The sequence below is a fragment of the Heteronotia binoei genome, chromosome 4 (assembly GCF_032191835.1).
Source record: "Heteronotia binoei isolate CCM8104 ecotype False Entrance Well chromosome 4, APGP_CSIRO_Hbin_v1, whole genome shotgun sequence".
Taxonomy (NCBI): Eukaryota; Metazoa; Chordata; class Lepidosauria; order Squamata; family Gekkonidae; genus Heteronotia; species Heteronotia binoei.
The window spans coordinates 119,662,229-119,683,396 of NC_083226.1; the positions used below are offsets into that span (position 1 = coordinate 119,662,229).

Consider the following 21,168-nt stretch of genomic DNA (forward strand, 5'->3'; position numbering starts at 1 on the left):
GGGGGCAAAGTGGAAGGGCTTCTAGCCCCACTTGTGAACCTCCTTATGGCACTTGGGTGTTTTTTGGCCACTATGTGAAACAGAGTGTTGGACTGGATAGGCCATTGGCCTGATCCAACATGGCTTCTCTTATGTTCTTATCAGGGGAGTGTAGTCTAATATGCAAAGGAGTACAAATAAAAGCCCTGCGCACAAGTGCTTAATACCAATTTTGCTGTGTCCTAATGTTAAGGCTACCCCGCCTTGTTCTGAGTGAATTCTTCACCTGTCTCAAACCGAAGACCCTGAAACAAGACACTCTCTGGTACGATAATTGAAATTACCCTGTGTTGGGACCAGTTAACTCACAGAAAAGAATTAAAGAATAAGTTTAAAAACAGTACAGTGTTCCAGTGAGGGTTCAAAGCACATGAAAACAACAAAGCTAATTTCCTAAATACACTTACTGAAGATTCTTACAACATAAATGTTAAGATCTTGAAGCACTGGCAGATTCAATTCAAAGTTGGATGACTGTGAAGTGGCCTGGAGTTCATAACCATCAGTGTGGAGAGGGTTGCCCAAACCACATGCTGACATCTGATATTCACTGAGCTGAATATGGCCGGGGGGAGGGGGTGGGGAATCTTGGACATGGAATTTTACTTGAAGAAAGCTCATCTGTTTGACACCTAATATCTCTGTTGAAAGTGGTGCTGCCATGGAATAAGGAGATAATGTGCATGCTCATGTACAATACTGATCTATATCATGGATTGCTGAGTCTATGTATAAAAACATGTTTGGGGATGATAACCTGTCAAAAGGAAGAGGAGCAATTCTAAAATCAAGGATTCAGTTTCACTGACTACAAGCAATAGGTAAAAGACAAAAAAGTGACACCTTATAGTGGACTTCTGTTCGTGTTAATCTTTCCCCATTACTTCACATTGCACTAATAGGCATTTGGATAATTTCAGAAATAAATCCAGCACTTATACAATTAGTGAATCTAACATATAATTTTCATTCAAGAAATGGATTGTACTGACATGAGTTAACCTTGCTGCACCTTTTGTAAACATTAATATTTTTGGCAGACTTGTTACATAATGGATAACCAAAAATTACTATGCTGCCATGAGCAATTCTTTTTGACATAATTAAAGACTAGAAAGATACTGTTCAATGGATTTTATCCATTTATTTTTGTGGGGTTGGGTTGGTTTGCCATAATTGACAGAGACATATTCACCAGTGCAGTTCATCCAGAAGTTAACATTATTACCCATCAGTAATTTGTATCTCCATTGTTACAGATAAACAGTTTTAAAGTAAAATGATAGTCTGTTCCTGTTACATTGTCAAGTAAGATCATAGGGTAGGATGCAAGACAATCTTACTTGCATAACTTAACAAGATATGAAAGCTGCAAGCCACACTGAAAGTCTCATTTTGAGAGAGCGGAGTGGGATGTTTGTGTTACCCTACCAGGACAATGAGAAGTTATTACTTAAAGCAACTCATTCCAAAGAGGGGCACAGTTTCCTATCTCCAATTTTCACGTTGAAAAAAGTCCTTGAACTAGAGAGAAGGGTGTTCGTTCTGTCATCTATCTATCTATCTATCTATCTATCTATCTATCTATCTATCTATCTATCTATCTATCTATCTATCTATCTATCTATCTATCTATCTATCTATCTATCTATCTATTTATCATCACTACTCATATGACTATTGCCTTAAGCAGAAGTTATAATCATAAAATGTTTTAAAAGCCCTTACTCAGTATTAATTCTCTTATATTTGAATATAGGGCATTCCATAATCATAAGTTACATTGTTTTGATTTTATCATATGAGCATCTGCATGTTCTTTTAGAGTATGATACCCTATTATATCTGCCCTCCAAAACTGCCAAGGGAAGAGCATTCGTTCATGTCAAAGTTAAAGCTCTTAGCTTTGGGACTGTCAATTGATAAAAATATGTTGACAGTTTCATTGGGAGGGCGATTCCCAAATGGAATGTTGAACATACTATGCATGCCCTAACAACATACTTCTTGTAACATCTAACTTCCTTACACACTTTTTAATTTGTCTTATAATGCCTTTAGTTTCTGTATTCTTAATCATATAATTTATTAATCCTAGGCATTTCATTTTCTTTTTCAGTATTTGATCCCATTGGCTATAAATGTTTATCTGCCTAGATAAGCCCATGTAGAGTAGATCCTTCCACAGATTTTAAAACCTTTACTTTGAAGAAAAATGCTTTTATCCAAGCCTTGGCTTCCATTGATAATTCACCTAGTTCGGCTCTCATTGCTATGCCCAAGACACAACTGGGAGTAGTCAACAAATGTAAAAAAAAGTTGTACTGAATGAAATTCATTTTTTTCAGGAGCAGCCTGAATCCAGATTTCTGCACCATGCAGGAATTGGTTTAGATCCTTAGCATTAAATACCTTTAAAGGCTGAGGGAACAAATTCACCTCCCAATGACTAGAAATATTTTACAATAGTTCTCTCTACTTTCAAGTCTGTATTCCTTGCTAGATCCAAGTGTATTTTCCATATAAGGGGTCCTTCAATGTGAATTCCCAGTTATTTGAACTGATTGACTTTTTCCATTGGTTGACCTGCTATATCCCATTTGAAGATTTCCATCTTTTTCCTTTTGATGAATACTATAACCTTAGATTTCACCACATGAAGGGGGTGTTATATTTTGATTTAACTTAAGGTACAAAAATATCTAAGCTCCACTAGATCTCAGAAATTATCACATTTAGCAGTTATAACAACTAATGAGGCCAGCCTCAGCACACACACACACGCTACTCATCATTGTGATTGTGACATCATTGCAATGGTGCCCAGCTAGCTCCCTTTGAAGTGGGGGAGAGGGCTGGGCAGTGGCTGTGTCCTTCCTTTGCACCGAATTGGGGTGAAGGAAGAAGGATACAGGTGGCCGCTGCCCAGCCAGCTCCCTTTGAAGTGGGAGAGAGGGCTGGGTAAGACGTGGGCCAAGCGAGATTGCAGATTACCTAAAGTGCATTTTGTTATAGCAGTATACGAATTACTATTCACATGAATGTGCAAATGCACATGTAAATGTAACTAAGAGCATTCTCTTCTAGGACTTCCGGTGCACTCAGGGAGTTTCCATGAAGAAAACTAGAGTAGCTTTCTGGATGCTTTGTAGTTCCTGGACAATAGAATATAATTAGAACAACATTCCTAAATTGCTTCATTTACAGTTTTCCCTCAAATTCCTAGCAATTTGCTTTTCATACTGTGAATAGCATGGCCAAGGCATTCTGCCAGTGCTTCTGGAAGTGAAAAACTAAAAGGTTTTAAAAAGTAAAAATTTACCTCGTAACGTGGAAAAGGCTAGGGGAATTTTTCTAATATAATGTCAAAATACAAGAAACAGAAGTTGTCTGTGCTCTCCCCCAATGGAAATTTAGTAGAAACTGAAATAAAGAATAGAGTAAATAGGTTGTTTGAACAGCTACTGTGATCAATTTATCTCAAGCAAATATTTGAATCTTGGGATCAATTCAAATAATTGCTCATCAAGTTGAGGGGATGATTGTATTGATATATTACTGTAAAGTGAAGAAGTCTATATCAACTGCAGATATATTGCCCAGATAGCAGCCACTGCCAAGTCAGCATTCTTCCATCTGAAGCGGGCAAGGCAGTTGGCCCCTTTCCTTGAGCGCCGGGACCTCGCAACAGTGATCCACGCAACGGTCACCTCAAGACTAGACTACTGTAATGCCCTCTACTTGGGGTTACCTCTGTGCCGGACCCAGAGATTGCAGCTAGTGCAGAACGCGGCGGCCAGGCTGTTGTTGGGACTCCCGAAACGATTATATACCGGGTCCAGTACAAAGTGTTGGTCGTTACCTTTAAAGCCTTATATGGCCGAGGACCTGTCTATCTGAGGGACCGTCTTTCCCCATATGAACCCCAGAGAGCACTGAGGTCCACGGGGAAAAACCTAATGACTATCCCTGGGCCGAAGGAAATTAAATATCAGAGTACCAGAGCACGGGCCTTTTCGATCGCGGCCCCTACCCTATGGATCCGACTCCCCGAGGAAGTGCGGGCCCTGCGGAACCTTGAACAGTTCCGCAGGGCCTGCAAGACCACTCTTTTTAAATTAGCATATTCGGACTGCTAAGAAAAACGGTAATCAAGGATCCGCCAATGCGGTCTAAAGATCTATACCGCAGTATAACTGTATTTATTGGATTGGTTTTAATTTAATGTTTTAATGTCTTATTGTTCTATATTGTAAATCTAAGGTTTTATTTATTACTGTATGTTTTTATGGAATGTTGTTAGCCGCTCTGAGCCTGCCAAGGTGGGGGAGGGCGGGATATAAATGAAATAAATAAATAAATAAATAAATAAATATATATATATATTGTTTGTTTAAGATTGTACTGGAAAATGAAGTATACTGCATTTGAATGATACACAACAGAAGAATGCCTGACTTTGTTACAATTCCAGGCTGCCTGGTTTTATTTCCCATGAAACTTCCTTTTACTCCATAGTGGCAAACTGGTAAATGTTAAGAACATCAGTGGTTTTCAGAAGTTACAGAAGGTGACCATTACCGTATTTTTTGCACCATAAGGCGCTCTGGACGATAGGATGCACCTTCCTCCTGGGGAGCGATCCGCTGCCTCTGCCTTCGATCCGGCGCTTCCCCCGCGCCTCCCTGCCTGGCTCCATCTTCTTGCAGCAAGCGCTAGGATCACTCCACGTGGCCCCACCGCAATCCCAGCACTTCGTGAGCGCCAGCTGCGAAGGGGGCAGCGTGCTTCCTCCTTGCCTGTGTGCCTGGCTCCACCTCTGATGCTTAAAGCAAGCGCTGGGATCACTCCCTCCGCCCTCCGATCCCAGCACTTGCTTTAAGCATCAGAGGTGGAGCCAGGCAGACAGACAAGGAGGAAGCATGCTGCCCTCTCCACAGCCGGTGCTCGCGAAGCGCTGGGTTTGCGGAGGGGGTGGGTGCTTCCTCCTTGCCTGTGTGCCTGGCTTCATCTGTGATGCTTAAAGCAAGCGCTGGGATCGGAGGGCGGCGGGAGCGATCCCAGCGCTTGCTTTAAGCATCAGAGGTGGAGCCAGGCACACAGGCAAGGAGGAAGCACGCTGCCCCCTCCGCAGCTGGCCCTCGCGAAGCGCTGGGTTTGCGGTGGGGCCACATGGAGCGATCCCAGCGCTTGCTGCAAGAAGATGGAGCCAGGCAGGGAGGCGCGGGGGAAGCACCGGATCGGAGGCAGCGGATCACACTTCCCCCCCACTTTTTTTGGGGGGGGAGTGCGTCTTATGGTCCGAAAAATACGGTACTTGGAATAATTCTATATTTTTGGTGGAGTTATGGAACACACATGCTGCTAAGGAGGCTTCAGGTTGGGGGTCTGTACGCATGCGCTAAGGAAGCCGGCTGTTTGCTCGTCCTCCCCTTCGGATTGGAATTTTAAATAGCTCAAAAGAATGTAAATAGCCTTTTGGCAACACTATTTGAAGAAGGAGCTTACTTTCAAAGGTCTGAAGAACATAAGAATTCCTTCTGGGGTCCCAGAGGGTAAGATAACAACTTTTACTATCAAATTAACGAGGCAACGCCCAGGTTCATTACTCAGTGGTCGCGCGTAACTCCAGAAAAAAACAACATGGCTAAGACAATTAAAGAATTATCAGAGCAAATTACTGCTTTCCAGGCTTTAATGTCATCCCAGGACCAGATAAGATCTGAAATTAAATCAGTTTCAGAGTTGACTGCAGAGCTCAAGGACACAAGGAACATCGCTATTTCGGCTAATGAGCTTGCCTTATCTAACAAACAGAAAATACTCCAGCTGAACTCGCAGCTTACAGAGCTCTCTGACCGTAACAGAAGAGCGAATTTGATCCTGGGTGGAATTTCAGAGGAAATAAATAATAAACTGCTGGAAGGAACTCTTATAGACTGGATGGGTGAGCAAGGAGTTACTCTGCAATCTCAGGATATTGAGAGAGCTCATAGACTGCAAAGGAGACAAGACGGTGGTGCCCCAAGGGAAGTCATAATTAAATTTTCAAGGGAAAAGACTCAGCAGATAGTTTTCAAGACTTTGAAAAAAAAGAAAGACCTTTCTTTTAGAGGAAGGAAAGTTTGGGTGAGAGAAGACTTCTGTCAGGAAACCATCAGAAAGAGAAGGCTAATGAGACTCTTTGGGCAAAAATTATATGACAATAAGATTAAATTATCTTGGGGGTACCCCTCCTCAATAATTATTTTCAAAGATGAAAAAAGGCTGGTGGCCTGCAACCCTAAGGAAGCAAGAGATCTCCTCACTCGCCTGGGCATCGCCACAGATGACCTGAGAGACCCGAGAGAGGAAGAAGAAGAAGAAACAGTGGATCTCGACGTGGACCCGGGAGAAGGAAGCTCAAGTAGACAAGAGAAAAGGCCAAGAACGGACTACTAAAGGGAAGTATAAAACATTTTGAGCTAAATTTAGCTAGAAGCTAGAAGGGGAGGGCGGGGTGTGTACCCCCTGGAAGGTGGAAGACAGGATGATTGTCTCATCCAGAAAGTTGTCTGTGCCACAGGGGAAGGGAATGGGGGGTGGGTTTTTAGTAAGAAGTATAGTAAAATACCCTTAGCCAATAGGGCCCAAGTTTGTTACAAATAAAGAGAATGGATAGATCTTTAAAAGTCCTTTCACTGAATGTGAATGGTCTAACATCAAATCTTAAGAGATTCAGAGTAATTAAAATGGCTAAAGAACAAAGAATAGATCTGTTGTGCCTACAGGAAACTCACAAAAAAATAAATAATAGAAAACCATTGATAAAAGATTTGAGGTGGCAGGTTTTAGCAGAAGCAAGAGGGTCTTCCAAAGCTAGAGGTGTGGCTACATTGATTCGTAAGGATATTAAGGTGGAGAACATTGAAAAATTAGTAGATAAGGAAGGTAGATACCTGTTAGTTAAGTTTAAGCTGGAAGCCATAAAAATCACTATAGTAAATGTTTATGCACCAAATAAAAGACAAAGGAAATTCTTAAACTTGGTTTTTAAGAAGATACAACAGTTTTCAGAGGGCGAACTAATTGTAGTGGGCGATTTAAATACGGACATAACCAAGAACAATAGTATTAAGCTAAGAGATTGGGGCTTGAAGGACGCTCATGAGTTTACCGACACGAGACCCAGCCCGACACACATTTCTTGTAGACATAAAACAGCATCCCGCTTAGATTATATAATTTTGGAAAAAAATAATAATATGGTGGTTAAAGAGATCAAGACCCATCCAATTTTGATTTCTGACCATGTCCCTCTAAGTATAGAATTAGAACTAAATCTTCCCTCGACAAACAGACCTTGGAGGTATAACAACCTGGTAATGGCAAAAGAAGAGGATAGGGAATACCTAATGACACAGTTAAAATTATATTTTAAGGAAAATAGAGGAACTGTGTCAACTAATATATTATGGGACGCTGCTAAAGCGGTAATAAGGGGCCATTTGGTTAGGAAAGAAAAAGACATAAAAAGAGAATGGTATAAAAAAGGCAAACAAAACTTAATGAATTGGAGGAGTTACAAAATGAAATAATGGGAAAGTGTAATCCTAGTTTACAGATTAGAATTAAAGAGATTCAAAAACAGTTGGAGGCCCTAGATATGGCAACAATGTGGAAAAAGGAAATAATGGTTAGGAACAACTTCCAGAGGAATAGCATTAACACAGCAAAAAGGTTAGCTAATTATTTGAAAGTTAAAAAGGCAAAACAATCAATTAGAAGTATTAAAATTAATAATAATACAACTCAAAACTCTAAGGAAATCACTAAGGCATTTGAAGACTTCTATAAAAAATTATATATGAAAAAGAATATAACGGAGGTGTGGGACGCACCTAAGCTAATCATAGAGGAGGAAGCAAAAGCCTCACTGGGAGCTGAGATTACACTCCAAGAGATAAAAGAAGTAATAAAAGCGCTCAAAAAAGGTAAATCACCAGGGCTGGATGGCTTTACTTCTGACTTTTATAAAGAAACGGTAGAAATTATAGCACCCGAATTGCAGGTAGTCTTTAACGAAGTCTTGGAAGGAAAGAAAGCCCCTTACTCATGGAAGGAAACAGAAATAATTTTGATATTAAAGCCCCAGAAAGACCCAGAAGAAGTAGGTTCGTATAGGCCCATTAGTTTACTAAATCAAGATTATAAGATCTTTGCTAAGGTTTTAGCAAATAGACTTAAGAGAGTTATCCCGTCAATCATAAAAGGGGACCAATACGGTTTTATTGAGGGTAGATCTATTGCCCATCCCATTAGAAATATTTTAAATGTACTGCACCATGGCCAAAAGAAAAAAATAGCTCTGTTAAAGTTGGATGTTTATAAAGCCTTTGATACTCTCTCACATGAATTCTTGTGGCAAATATTAAAGAAGATAGGTTTAGAGGAACGGTTCTTACACGCTATACAGGAAATATACAACGGAGGTAAGGCAAAAGTTAGAGTCAACACTGACCACTCACAAGCGTTTCCAATTCAAGGGGGGGTAAGACAAGGCTGTCCACTATCCCTGCTCATATTTATAATAGCTATAGAACAACTAGCAGAGCGAATTAGGAATGCGGGGAGAATAGAGGGGTATAAGTCAGGTAATGAAGAAATGAAAATTAATTTATTTGCGGATGATATCATAGTAATTATGTCTAATCCAAAAGACGGAGTTAAAGAGATTAAGATAATTTTAGATGATTTTGAAAAGTGTTCAGGGCTCAGAGTGAATATGGCAAAATCAGAAATTCTATACCTTAATGTTAATAGAGAGGAAAAACAGGAAATAAATAGGATTACGAATATAGGAATGGGAGCCAAGAGACTTAAATACCTAGGGATAGTCCTGCAAAAAAATATGGACAAAATGATAAAGGAGAACTATGGTAAAATATGGAAGAAAATAGAGAGAAATATGAATAAATGGAATAATAAAATACTAGGGATATCAACTAGAATAAGATCTCTTAAAATGTTCTTGATACCAAAGTTAATGTATTTATTCCAAACGTTGCCTTTAGGTTTGAGGAAAAATCAAATTGAACAATGGAATAAAGCAATCAAAGTGTGGATTTTTAATAATAAAAACTGTAGGTTTCACAAGAGAATTCTATACAACCTTAAATCAGAATTAGGTTGGGGAATCCCAGATTTAAGTAAATATTATGAGGCCTTCCAACTAAGAGCGTTACTAGATCTGAGTGAGGATAAGGTACAGAAGTGGATTAATTTCGAGAATGTAGTCAACAGTGGTATTGGAAGATTTGGAATTTTTTCCACAGTGTTGACAAAAGATCTAAAATTAGCTATAGGGCCCAGAAGAGTAGCATTAGAAACCTGGATGAAATGGTACCCACAGTGGCTAGGAAAGGTTTCAAGGTGGAGTCCCCTAGAAGCTATTGTTAAGGAGACGCAAGCTACAAAATGGTGGGAAAGGCTTAAAAACAAAGGCTATTTTAGAGTGGACGATATGTTTAGGGGTGGTAAACTAAAACCCTTACAGGAAATTACAGAAGATTTAGGTAATCAATACTGGTTAAACATAGCAGGCTTGCATAAGATCGTTAAGAAGATCAGTGAAAAGGGAGAGCTTTGGTTAGACGCTCCAATGGAAGAGATATATAAAGTAATGGCCAAACAAAGGAAGGGTCTAGTGGGGTTACTATACAGAAAAATGATTTCAAATAAAGATAAAATAATAGTACATTTACAAAAGATTTGGAGTCAGTTAACAGAGAGGTTGGCTGGGAAAATCTTGGAAGGACTAGAAGGGATTAAAGTAATCAAATTTAAAGAACTGGAATATAATTTTTTCACAAAATGGTACAAAACTCCCGCACAAATAGCCAATATATTCCCAGGAATGAGTTCCAAGTGCTGGCATTGCAAACAATTTAAGGGTTGGTTTGCACATATGTGGTGGGAGTGTGAAGAGGTTAAACCCTTTTGGGGGGAAATTATTCAATTTATTAGAAAAGTCTGCAACGTACCATTAACCATTGGCTTTAATATGATGTTGTTAAGCACAATAGGAAGTCCGGCACTAAGTAGACCCACTCAAAACCTTGTCAAGGCAATGACACTAGCGGGGAAGGCGGTCATCGCTTTGGGGTGGAAAGATAAAAGTAAATGGTCAATAGAAATCTGGCACAGCTATTTGTTTGATTACATACAGTCTGACATCGTGGCAACAATCAACAAGGATTCCACGTGGGAAGATAAAGTCAAGGAAATCGAGACCAGATGGAACCCTTATTTAGAATGGATCTCAGGAGAAACAAGGAAGGACATTCAGTGGAAGATTAAGACTTTGTGCCCTTGGCTGAGGGGAAAAGACTAAGAGAAGATGGGGAGGGTTGGGGGGGGGAAGGGTTATTTGTAATCCCAACAGTCATATGTTGTAATGGTCAATTGTACAAGAGTCAATAAAACATAAAAATATTTATTTTTTTTTTAAAAAAAGGAGGCTTCAGGTTTAGTGTCTTGAGTTTTTAGGTAACTAGCTGCAGATAAATAGCAAGGGTGGAAAAAAGTTCTGGTTGAGACCCTGAAAAGCTGCCAGTTAGATTTCATGTAGTCTAACTGAGCATGTGAGAGCCTCATATATCCTCAACAAGAATAGAATGTAAATTGCTGTGAAACAGCAGAATTTGGTAGAGTCATCCTTAGAACCTATGGCTGCAATAAGCCCCATTTAATAAAATTGGATTTGCTTCTGAGCAGACCTACTGAGGATTACTTCTCTGTGTTGTAAATACATAGTTGTCTCATATATTATAATCAATACATGGGATGTGCAGCAAAGATCACATTTTTCTTCTCATTTGAACAGATAAACCAGAACATACTTTGTCAATGAATTGTTACATTTTATATAGAAAACATATTGCTGTGAAGAATTTATAAAACTATCAACCTCCGCAAGACTAATTGCCAGCAGCGGATTGCAGAGGGAGGGGGAAGGTAGCCAGATTCAGGTTGGGAAACTCTTGGAGATTTGGTGATGGAGCCTGGGGAGAACAGGGACTTCAGTGAGGCGTGATACCATAAAGTCCACCACCCCAAAAAACCCCATCAATTTTCTCCAGGGGGACTGATCTCTGTTATCTAGAGATAAATTGAAATTCCAGGGGATCCCCATGTCCCATCTGGAGAATAGCATCCCTAGGAGTCAGAAAAACTTTGGTAACTACAATATTTATTTATTTATTTATTTATTACTTTAGTCTTATATCCTGCCCTCCCCGCAGGTGGACTCAAGGTGGCTGACAGTCAATTCAAAAACATTTACAATTACAATTTAAAACGATAAAATAACAATTTAAAATAAATTTTAAGGTGCTGGTCAACTTCAGTATAGACGGGATCTTTCTTTTTTCTGGTAGTGATCCTGTAATGATCATAGTTCCTCAGCAGTGTAGGGTGGCAGTCCTCTCCTGGTTTAGGTGTTGAAGGCCTGTTGAAATGATTCAGTTTTGCAGGCCCTGCGGAATTGAGAAAGATTCCACAGGGCCCTTATTATCTAAATAATTAATTACTAAGGGGAGGGGTGATCTGCTAGAGGAAGTCCTATTATTTACTTGTGGACTTTTGTTCTAGTATGGAGTTTGAGTTGCTAGGGAACATGCTATCCAAGCATGTTTACTTGGAAATGTACCATTCTCTTAATTAGGGCTTATTTTCAGGAGTGTGTATAGGATATGAAGCCAGAAATATCTAGTTTTCTGACAGTAATCATAGGGTGTCTCAGTAGCTGGGTGACATTACCAGTGTTCTTTACATTGCTATAGTTGTGTTTATCTATATAGTATCATTGTGTCTAGGGGTCCCAATCCTCCCGCTCTGGCGGGAGACCCCAGGTTTTCCAGTCTCTTCCCCCGCTCCCCCCAAAAACGGCAGTGGGGGAGGGGAGGGAAACGGCGCCTTCTGCAGATTCAGAAACGAATCTGACTCTGCAGAAGGAAGTTCTGAGGAAGAGGTGTGCGTGCGTGTGTGAAGCGGCACGCGCAGGTTTCTGTCGCATGCGCAGTGGCTGAGGCTCTGTTCGAGAGAGCGCGCCGTGCCGTTGAGGCGCAGGCTGAGGGAAGGCGGGTCGGCTGGCTCGCGGCTGCCTGGCCTCGGTCTGTGGCGGCTCCGGCGCCCGCAGGACGTTCCAGAGTCCCCGGGGCTATGACCTGCCTCCCTGGCTTCCTCAGCGGTGGCTCTCCCTGCGCCGCCCTCCGCTCCCTAAGTTTCCCCTCCTCGCCTCCACCGGGCTCCCCGCGCCTTCCTCGGCGCAGTCGTCGCCCTCACCACGGCACCTCAGCGCGGAATCAGTCGTCCCTGGGATCTGTGACTGTCAGCCATGAACACAGATGCCTGTCTCTTGATGAAATTAGATGGGGGTATGTGAAGAGAGCAAGCACACACACACACAGAGCTCTTATGGTTTTTTCTGTGTGCTACACGATAGTGATCTGTTTGGAAGCTACAATGCCTTTTAAAATTTAACTATGCCTCTCTTCCTATATTTCCTTCTGTATATAGTAGGCCAAGGGCTATTTTAAGTTTTAGATTTGGAAACATGTTTTCTTTCTGGCATGATTAGGGCTGTTTGTTTTCTGCCAGCTGCTGGTTAATATTTGGGCGGGGGGGGGGGTTAACATTAGAATAGGCAATAAGCAACTTTAGCTTGACATATATGTAAATGAAGAGTTATATGAAAATAGTCTGTGCCCTATTTTGTGCCCTCAGAGTTCTTGTTGCACATTCACAGTAGAGGAGCTTTTCCTTTATAGAGTGTCACAAGATTGCTAGAAACTATTTTAATAGCTATTTTTGCCATTTTTAATGTGAAGTAAGGTATAAAAACAGCAGGTTTGTTCTCTTTTTTTAAAAAAAGTGGCATATTTTAACTGAATAAAGTATATTTTTAGGAACTCAGCTCACATTCATACTCCATGCAAACATTTTAGTGAAATTATAGGTAGATTTGTGTAAACAAGAAGAGTTTTCATGAGCTCCTCAAGCTGTGGTGTGATTTAGTGAGTCTTGCTGTACCTATTCTGTTGTGTACTTGGCTTTTCCCCCCTCTGTGCTTATAAACATTAATTCATACCTAAAGGCACTAGAATCCCCTCCTTTCTTCTTACTTGAATAATTCAAAAAAATATTTGAAATGTTGTAATCCCCTTGTATTATTATATTTAGTTTTTATTCTTGGTTTGGCTCTTTAAAGTACCAGTGGTGGTAGTTGAGTAGAATTGGCTGTCTTCCAGGCCAGATGATAAACCGGAGGTGTGATGTTTCATATTATAATTGCTCATGGATGCTGAATCACTGTTCAGGATAAAAATGTGTTGCCAATGAGCTTAGCATAACCAGGGTTCCTAACTGAGGATATCACCTGCTTCAAACCCCATTCTTTAATGTCTGGGTTGTGTAGAGTGTGATAATAAAATCTTCCATTTCTGGCTTAAGCAGCATAGGCCTATATGAAATGTCTTTTGAGAACTGTGTGTCCTTCCCAAACTTTGTAGAATAGTACTAAATATAGGAAAAATGTATATGACTAAATCCTTCAGATGAAGAGTTGGATTCTGTGAGATGCTGGATGCTGTATCTCTCCTACTTATTTCCCATAGTCAAAAAGAAGTTTCGCTCCCACCTCTTACTTTAATTGGAACTACTAGAATGGGAAAGCATACAAGGATAAATCAGTTTATTGTGACATACCTGCAGTTTGGGTATATTAACCAGTGTTCCCTCTAAGCTGAGTTAGTGTGAGCTAGCTTGCTCCAGCTCACACATTTTTGTCTTAGTTCAGGAAAAATGGCCCCAGAGCAAACTAATTTATGCAGTAACTCACAACTTTAATGCCAGTAGCTCGCAAAGTACTATTTTTGCTCACATGACTCCACAGCTTAGAGGGAACATTTATACTCAGGAGGGTTTTTTTAAGCAGGAATGCACAGGAACACAGTTCTGGCTGGCTTAGTGTCAGGTGTCAGGAGGGAGGCATAATATGCAAATGAGTTCATGATGGGCTTTTTCTACAGAAAGGCCCTGTTTAAAACAATTGTGACATCAGGAGGTGTGGCTAGGGTTGCCAATCCCCAGGTGGGGGCAGGGGATCACCCGATTTGGAGACCCTCCCCCTGCTTCAGGGTCATCAGAAAGTGGGGGGAGGGGAGGGAAATGTCTGCTGGGAACTCTATTATTCCCTATGGAGATTTATTCCCATAGAAAATCATAGAGAATTGATCTGCAGGTATCTGGGGCTCTGGCTGTTTTTTGGGGTAGAGGCACCAAATTTTCAATATAGCATCTAGTGCCTCTCCCCAAAGTACCCCCCAAGTTTCAAAAAGATTGGACCAGGGGGTCCAATTCTATGAGCCCCAAAAGAAGGTGCCCCTATCCTTCATTATTTCCTATGGAAGGAAGGAATTGAAAAGTTGTGCTGTCACTTTAAATGTGATGGCCAGAACTCCCTTTGGAATTCAATTCTGCTTGTCACAGCCTTGATCTTGGCTCCACCCCTAATGTCTCCTGGCTCCACCCCCAAAGTCTCCTGGCTCCACCCCCAAAGTCCCCAGATATTTCTTGAATTGGACTTGGCAACCCTAATTGTGTCCATGATATTATATTGTTATTGTCAGTTATATCCTGTTTAGAGGAATGTTAGGAAGTATTGTAAGAATGCAATAGCCAGGGCTTTTTTGGTAGAAAAGGCCCAGCAGGAACTCGTTTGCATATTAGGCCATACCCACTGACATCACCATTGTTTCACACAGGGCTTTTTGTGTAGAAAAGCAGGAACCTATTTGCATATTAGGCCACACCTCTGACACCAAGCCAGGCAGAACTACGTTCCTGTGTGTTCCTGCTCAAAACAAGCCCTGGCAATAGCATAAACTTAGCATCCAAGATGTTTTATTTGTTTATTTATTTTGGTTCAACAGTTCGGTAAATGACCGGTTTCATTTTTGGTTGAATGGGAACTTCTATGAACACAAGGAAGCTCTTGGAATTTTTCCCCAGTTTGATGTAGAAAAAATGTAATCTACTGGACACTGCTAAATATGCAGAGTTCAAAATAATCTGCATTAAATAAATGTGGAACAGATACATCGATTTTGTAGAATAGTAGCATACAAATGCAAATGTACATAGCCTGCTGGTTTACCATGCCTCTTTGACTGTTGTGGTCTCAAAGAAAAGGATGACTGTTCTAAATCTATCTGGAGAATTATTTGATATAATTTTGGTGAAAGAACCCCCTTGTATGAATCCATATCTTGACTCTGATCTCGCTGTCAAATTTGGTCATCAAATTACTGATTTTTTCCCTTCAGAAATCAGATTAGATGGCTTTAGTCTGAGAATGTTTGAGCAGTAATGTACAGTTTCAGAGAATTGCCAAGTAAGAGTTTTGAGTTGCCCCATGTTGGATTGGCTGGCTTCCCATTTTCCACCTGTGTAAAATAATGCTTTGATGTCTGTCCTCTGAAACCTACAAACTGGCCCAAGTAATTTTCATTTCATTTACACTGATTGCATATTAAGACACTCACTTTTTATGATTTAAAAGCATATTACCTGTGTAAGAGCATAAAAACAACTGAGCAACAGAACATAAACTTATTTTTAACTATTATATTATGAGTATTGGCAAGGCATTAGTAGTCAAAGTAGGCAGATTAATTTACTCACGGTAAGCTAAGTGCATTCTTGGCTCATAAAGCAGAATCATTTGCTCACTTAAGCCAGATATCCCTCTCTTGACGGCAAATGTCATTGCCTGGATTTCCCTTTGACAGTTTGGCAACCCTGTACCCTTGTTATAGTATCCATTTATTTGTCTTGTTTTCAACCAGATTAATCCATTCTGTTTTGACAAGTAGACTGATGGGTAATTGATAACTGTGATAGACACAAACAGAAGAGTTGGATGCTGAATAATTCAGCACTTTTCAGTATCAATAAGAGAACAGGTTGAAGAATTTGTGTCTCTATTTACACTTAAACTAAACTAAGTCAGCCCAGACATTTATGCTGCCAGTATATCAGAAAATCAAACAGTGTACATTCAGTTTCCACCCGACAAAATGTTTTATAAGCTTGTAACAATATGTGTGAAGCTGCCAGAATAATAAATAGGTACAGCAGCCCATGCATGCTAATGTTATGTTGTAAGCAGTTTTGTTGACAAGTGCTAATACTTCTTTCATACTATCATCAAAAGCAGCTAATACAACAGCCATTATTTGCTGGCTTTCCAAGCAAGACATGATGGATTGTGACCTTAATATGGGTTAGCCGAGTTTTGAAAGTTAAACAACTTGCAATAAATCATGGAATTATTACAATGCAGTTTAATTGGTTAAGGACTGTTTATTTCCTAAACAGGGTGAAAAATTTCTGTTTCGGCACTTCTAATTTGCAAAGTGCATTTTCATTATGAATGGCAGTTTAATATTCTGCTCTTTGTCATGCAAAATATGCAACACATAGGCAATCTATTAATTGGACAAAAATGCATTGCAAGCGTAAATTATCCTTTATATCATCACTTGTGAGCTCTTACATCTATTAAATATGCTAAATGGAACTTAGAGTATACAACTTGCAGGTTACTCCTGAAACTTAATTCAGCCTCCAAATTATTATAATGGCCTTTAGTTTTGGCAAAGTAAAGTAATTAAGAAATTGTAAACACATAGGGCAATTACCCTTTACCTAAAAGGTATGGATAGATATATTTTATTGATCTGGCATTGGGGAGGGGATGTGTCATTTTATACTGGTGGGCTTATCTCATGCAACTGAATGTTTTCTACTCTCTACTCCTTTCTTTGCCTCCTCAAAAACTTCATAGTAGTGTTATAGTCATATGAAAGTACAGAATGTTCCAAAAACTGTAGAAGTTTGATTGACATATTTATGAAACTACTTCGTTTTAAAATCTCATGTTGAATATGTAGCTGCTGATAAGCATATAATCTCATAAAGGGCTATTTGCATATTAGAAATCATATGTGTAAAAAAGTAGTGCTATGAAATTCTTCACAGACTCCATTAAAATATTCTCTGTTTTAAAGTATTTACTATAAAGTCTAAATATATTGGTTAGAACTGAAAGGATTTTGTTCACAGGCCTAACCGCTTTCATGCAATGGGATTTCACTGGTTTCCATTGCAACTTATTCAGGTGCATCGGAAGCTGCTCCAGGGGATCTCCTGCTGTTCAGCAAGCTTGGTGCTGCAGGGCATGAGGAATCTCAAACTAAATCCTACTGAGTGCACAGAAGCTCTTAGCATTGTGCACTGGAAAGTTCCTGATGGTTATGACAGGCTATCTAATTGTAAATTTCTGTAGAAATGCAGATATTTATGAGTCAGTTTGCTAAATCCTTTTTGCAGATGTACTAAATAAAACTGGTAGTCATCAATTCATTATCAATAAGCTGAAATGATGCAAGAATTTTACATTTCTTACCTATGGGCATTTTATTCATTGTATTTTGTAGTCCGTGCAGTTTTATTGACCAAATATGAGAACATAAGAGAAGCCATGTTGGATCAGGCCAATGGCCCATCCAGTCCAACACTCTGTGTCACAAAGTGGCCAAAAAAATTAAACACACACACACACACACACACACTGTGGCTAATAGTCACTGATGGACCTCTGCTCCATATTTTTATATGTGATTTTAACTACCCGCAGATTGATATAGGTGATTTTAACTATCCGCAGATTGATTGGGTCAATAAGTGTTCTGGTCGAGAGAAAGAGATTGAGTTTCTTGATGCTCTCAATGACTTTGCTATGGAGCAGATGGTCTCAGAATCTACCAGGGGTGGGGTGATCCTGGATTTGGTCCTAAGTAATGCCCAAGACTTGGTGAGAGATGTAAAAGTGATTGCGCCACTTGGGAGCAGTGACCATAATGTTATTGATTTCACCGTTTGTATAAATAGGAAGTTGCCCAAAAAGACCGCCAAAACCACGTTTAACTTTAAAAGGGGTAAATTCTCTGAGATGAGGAGGCATGTGAGGAGGAAACTGAAAAGAAAGGTAAATATGGTCAAAACCCTTGGGGAAGCTTGGAGACTATTTAAAACTATAATCCGAGAAGCTCAGATAAAATACATACCACAAGTTAGGAAAGGCACAAATAGGCATAAGAAAAGGCCTGCATGGTTAACAAACAAAGTAATGGAAGCTGAAAAAGGTAAGAAGGACTCCTTTAAGCGGTGGAAAACCAGTCCAAGTGAGATTAGTAAAAAGGAACATAGGCTGTGGCAAATCAAATGCAAGACTGTGATCAGGCAGGCAAAAAGGGACTATGAAGAGCATATTGCAAAAAACATAAAGACCAACAATAAAAATTGCTTCAAATATATTAGAAGTAGGAAACCAGCCAGGGAGGCAGTGGGGCCCTTGGATTGTCGATGCGCGTAGAAAGACCCAGAGGGTGATGCTTAGCGACGCAAGAATGAAGGCTGTACACAGTAGCTGTAAAACCACTATATACATTTATTTACACCAACTCACTCTCCTGACTGACAATATGCTCCGCTGCACTCCAACTCCATAAACCCACACTCACCACAGTTGCTCTGTACATTTATACATGGGACAGCCAATCAGCAACTTGCTGTGTCATGCTGACTCTGCTTGGCTGATGCAATCCTTCTGGCAGCCAGCCACCAGCTGTCAGGTAGATCATCTAAGCCTCTCAGATCTACTTTCTGTTTTGCAGCACATGCTATAAGCTGTCTGTTTACAGGTAATAGTGACACCCCTCCTCAGGTTATAGCGGTGCTGACATCCATCCATTACAACATTGCTTACACATATTGATCAATTTACCATCAATGCATTGGTTACATAGCTTTCCATATATACATTACAGTTCAGTTACTTCCATTCTTCCTGGACACATACACATTTTTCTCCGCTTGCCAATTAACCTGCAAGCACATTGTTATCAGTTGGCACTCTGCCCAGACTGACCATATCTCCTCAGTTGGCTCTCTGCCCAGACTGAGCACTTGCCTTATCTTTTTGCTGGCTTGTTTCCCAGACTTGTTCTTAACACAGATTACCGTACCTTGTGGTGTAAAGGTGCACCTACATTTCAAATCACATTTGCTTGCAGATTTGTTACAGATTTCAGGGTTTTTTCACACATTTTTACAGTTTTTTAGAAATTGTTACATCTCAGTCCAGTTTAATTTTACAATAGTCACATAGTTTAGTTACATTTTCAAACAGTAAGTTTGTTTTATTTTACTGCATTGTTTTCAGCATTTATTCATTTGCACATTGCACCCTTTTTAATTCAGTTATTGCTTACAGCCTCTACTTCAGGCTTTGCTCGTGTGTCTCCTTCTTCTCCAAGACCCATCTCATTCAACAGCTCCAACACACTGGGATATGCTTTAGGATGGTCATCGTATACATAAGTATAACCATTTTCCTCCCTAGTGAAGGAAGTATCCACATGTACCTCTGGTGCACTTACACAGCCCCTTGGCTTTCCATCTGGCAAACTGTTGCCCTTGCCCAGATAATTCACATCAGTGTCAACACCATATCTTTTTGGCGGCACACCCTTGTTTTCTCTTGCAGAGACTCTGACCGGTTCCCTTTTTACAGCTTCAGATGTCTCCTGTTGTGTACTGCTGCCTGCCAAACTGCCCATACTGCCTTTCTCCTGCTGCAGTGAGCTTTCTGGCTTTTGCCCCTCCTCACTTCTTAAAGACAGTTGCAGTTTATTTTCCCCAGGCATTTCATTGGCATGAATCTTTGACCAGTTTTCATCCTCGCAAAACGAGGCAGACCTACTCAGCCTAATTAAATCATTATTGTCCACAAACCTCCAGGACTTCATGCCATTTTGGTACCCTATGAACACAAGCTTTCTGGCTTTGGGACCTCCCTTTCTTCTCTTATCCAGAGGGATGTTCACCCAAGCCTTTGAACCAAATATTCTGAGGTGATCTAGAGATGGCTTTCTCCCATACAGGACCCTGTAGGGTATATCGTCTATAGCCTCTGTCCACAAACGGTTGGAAATATAACAGGATGCCTTTAAGGCTTCACCCCAGTATGCCTGCCTGAGATCACTATCTTGCAACAAAGCATGGCAAATACCTTGGAGTACTACCCCGTTCTCCCACGGAGAGGAAACATTGGCCACCCTGTGCTCTATGCCTTCTTGCTTCAAATAATTAGCAAACTCTTTATTCAGGAACTCACCCCCCTGGTCAGTCTGTATTGAGGCAATCTTAGCATTTAGCTGTTTTTGCACTCTCCTAGCCCAGTATTTGAAGGTGGCACAGACATCACTTTTGTGCTTAATAGCATATACCCATGCAAACCTGCTGTGGTCATCAACCAAAATTAACCCAAACCTGTTTTTAGAAACACTGGGTGCATACGGCCCCACCAGGTCGGCATGTATTAATTGGAGTGGTCTCTCCGACACACGTACACTCCTTCTGGTCGATGGAACTGCCCTTGATTTGGATTCTTTACATACATTGCAATCTAAAAAGGCATTGCATTTGTCAACCTTCACTTCCTCTAATATTTCTAGAGTTTTGTTTATTGTATTGTAGCTGGCGTGACCCAGCCTTCTATGCAGCCTGTGTATGCACTTGTTGTGTGGCTGCCTATTCCACACAGTATGAGCTTTCCCCACATTTTGCATGAGCTCATACACATTGGCTTTTAGAGTGCCTTTAGCCAGCTGTTTACCTTGTTTCAAAATTGCACAGCCCTGCTTATCAAATACTACGGTAAACCCAGCTCTTGCCAGAACAGAGACACTTAACAAGTTAGTTTCTAGCTCGGGCACACATAATACATTTTCAAACCTGTGTTTAAGTCCTGGAAAATAGACTGCACCTTGGCAAAGAACACTAGCTTGTCTCCCATCAGCTAAGCTGACAGTCTTCTGCTCAGCTGGCTTGCAGTCTTGCAGCTCTTCTTCACAGCAGCAGAATATCTGAGTAGCCCCAGAATCCACAACCCAAGGCTGACTCTGCAGTCCTGGACCAGTTCTTACCAGAGTCACCTGGGGAGTCCTTGAAGACTGCTGCCGG

General features: G+C 40.5%; 1 protein-coding gene across 2 annotated transcripts in view; it reads left to right on the forward strand.

Moving 5' to 3' along the window:
• Positions 1-21,168, forward strand: part of KIAA0825 (KIAA0825 ortholog) — a 523,961-nt gene that overhangs the window by 442,574 nt on the left and 60,219 nt on the right. The window lies entirely within an intron of this gene.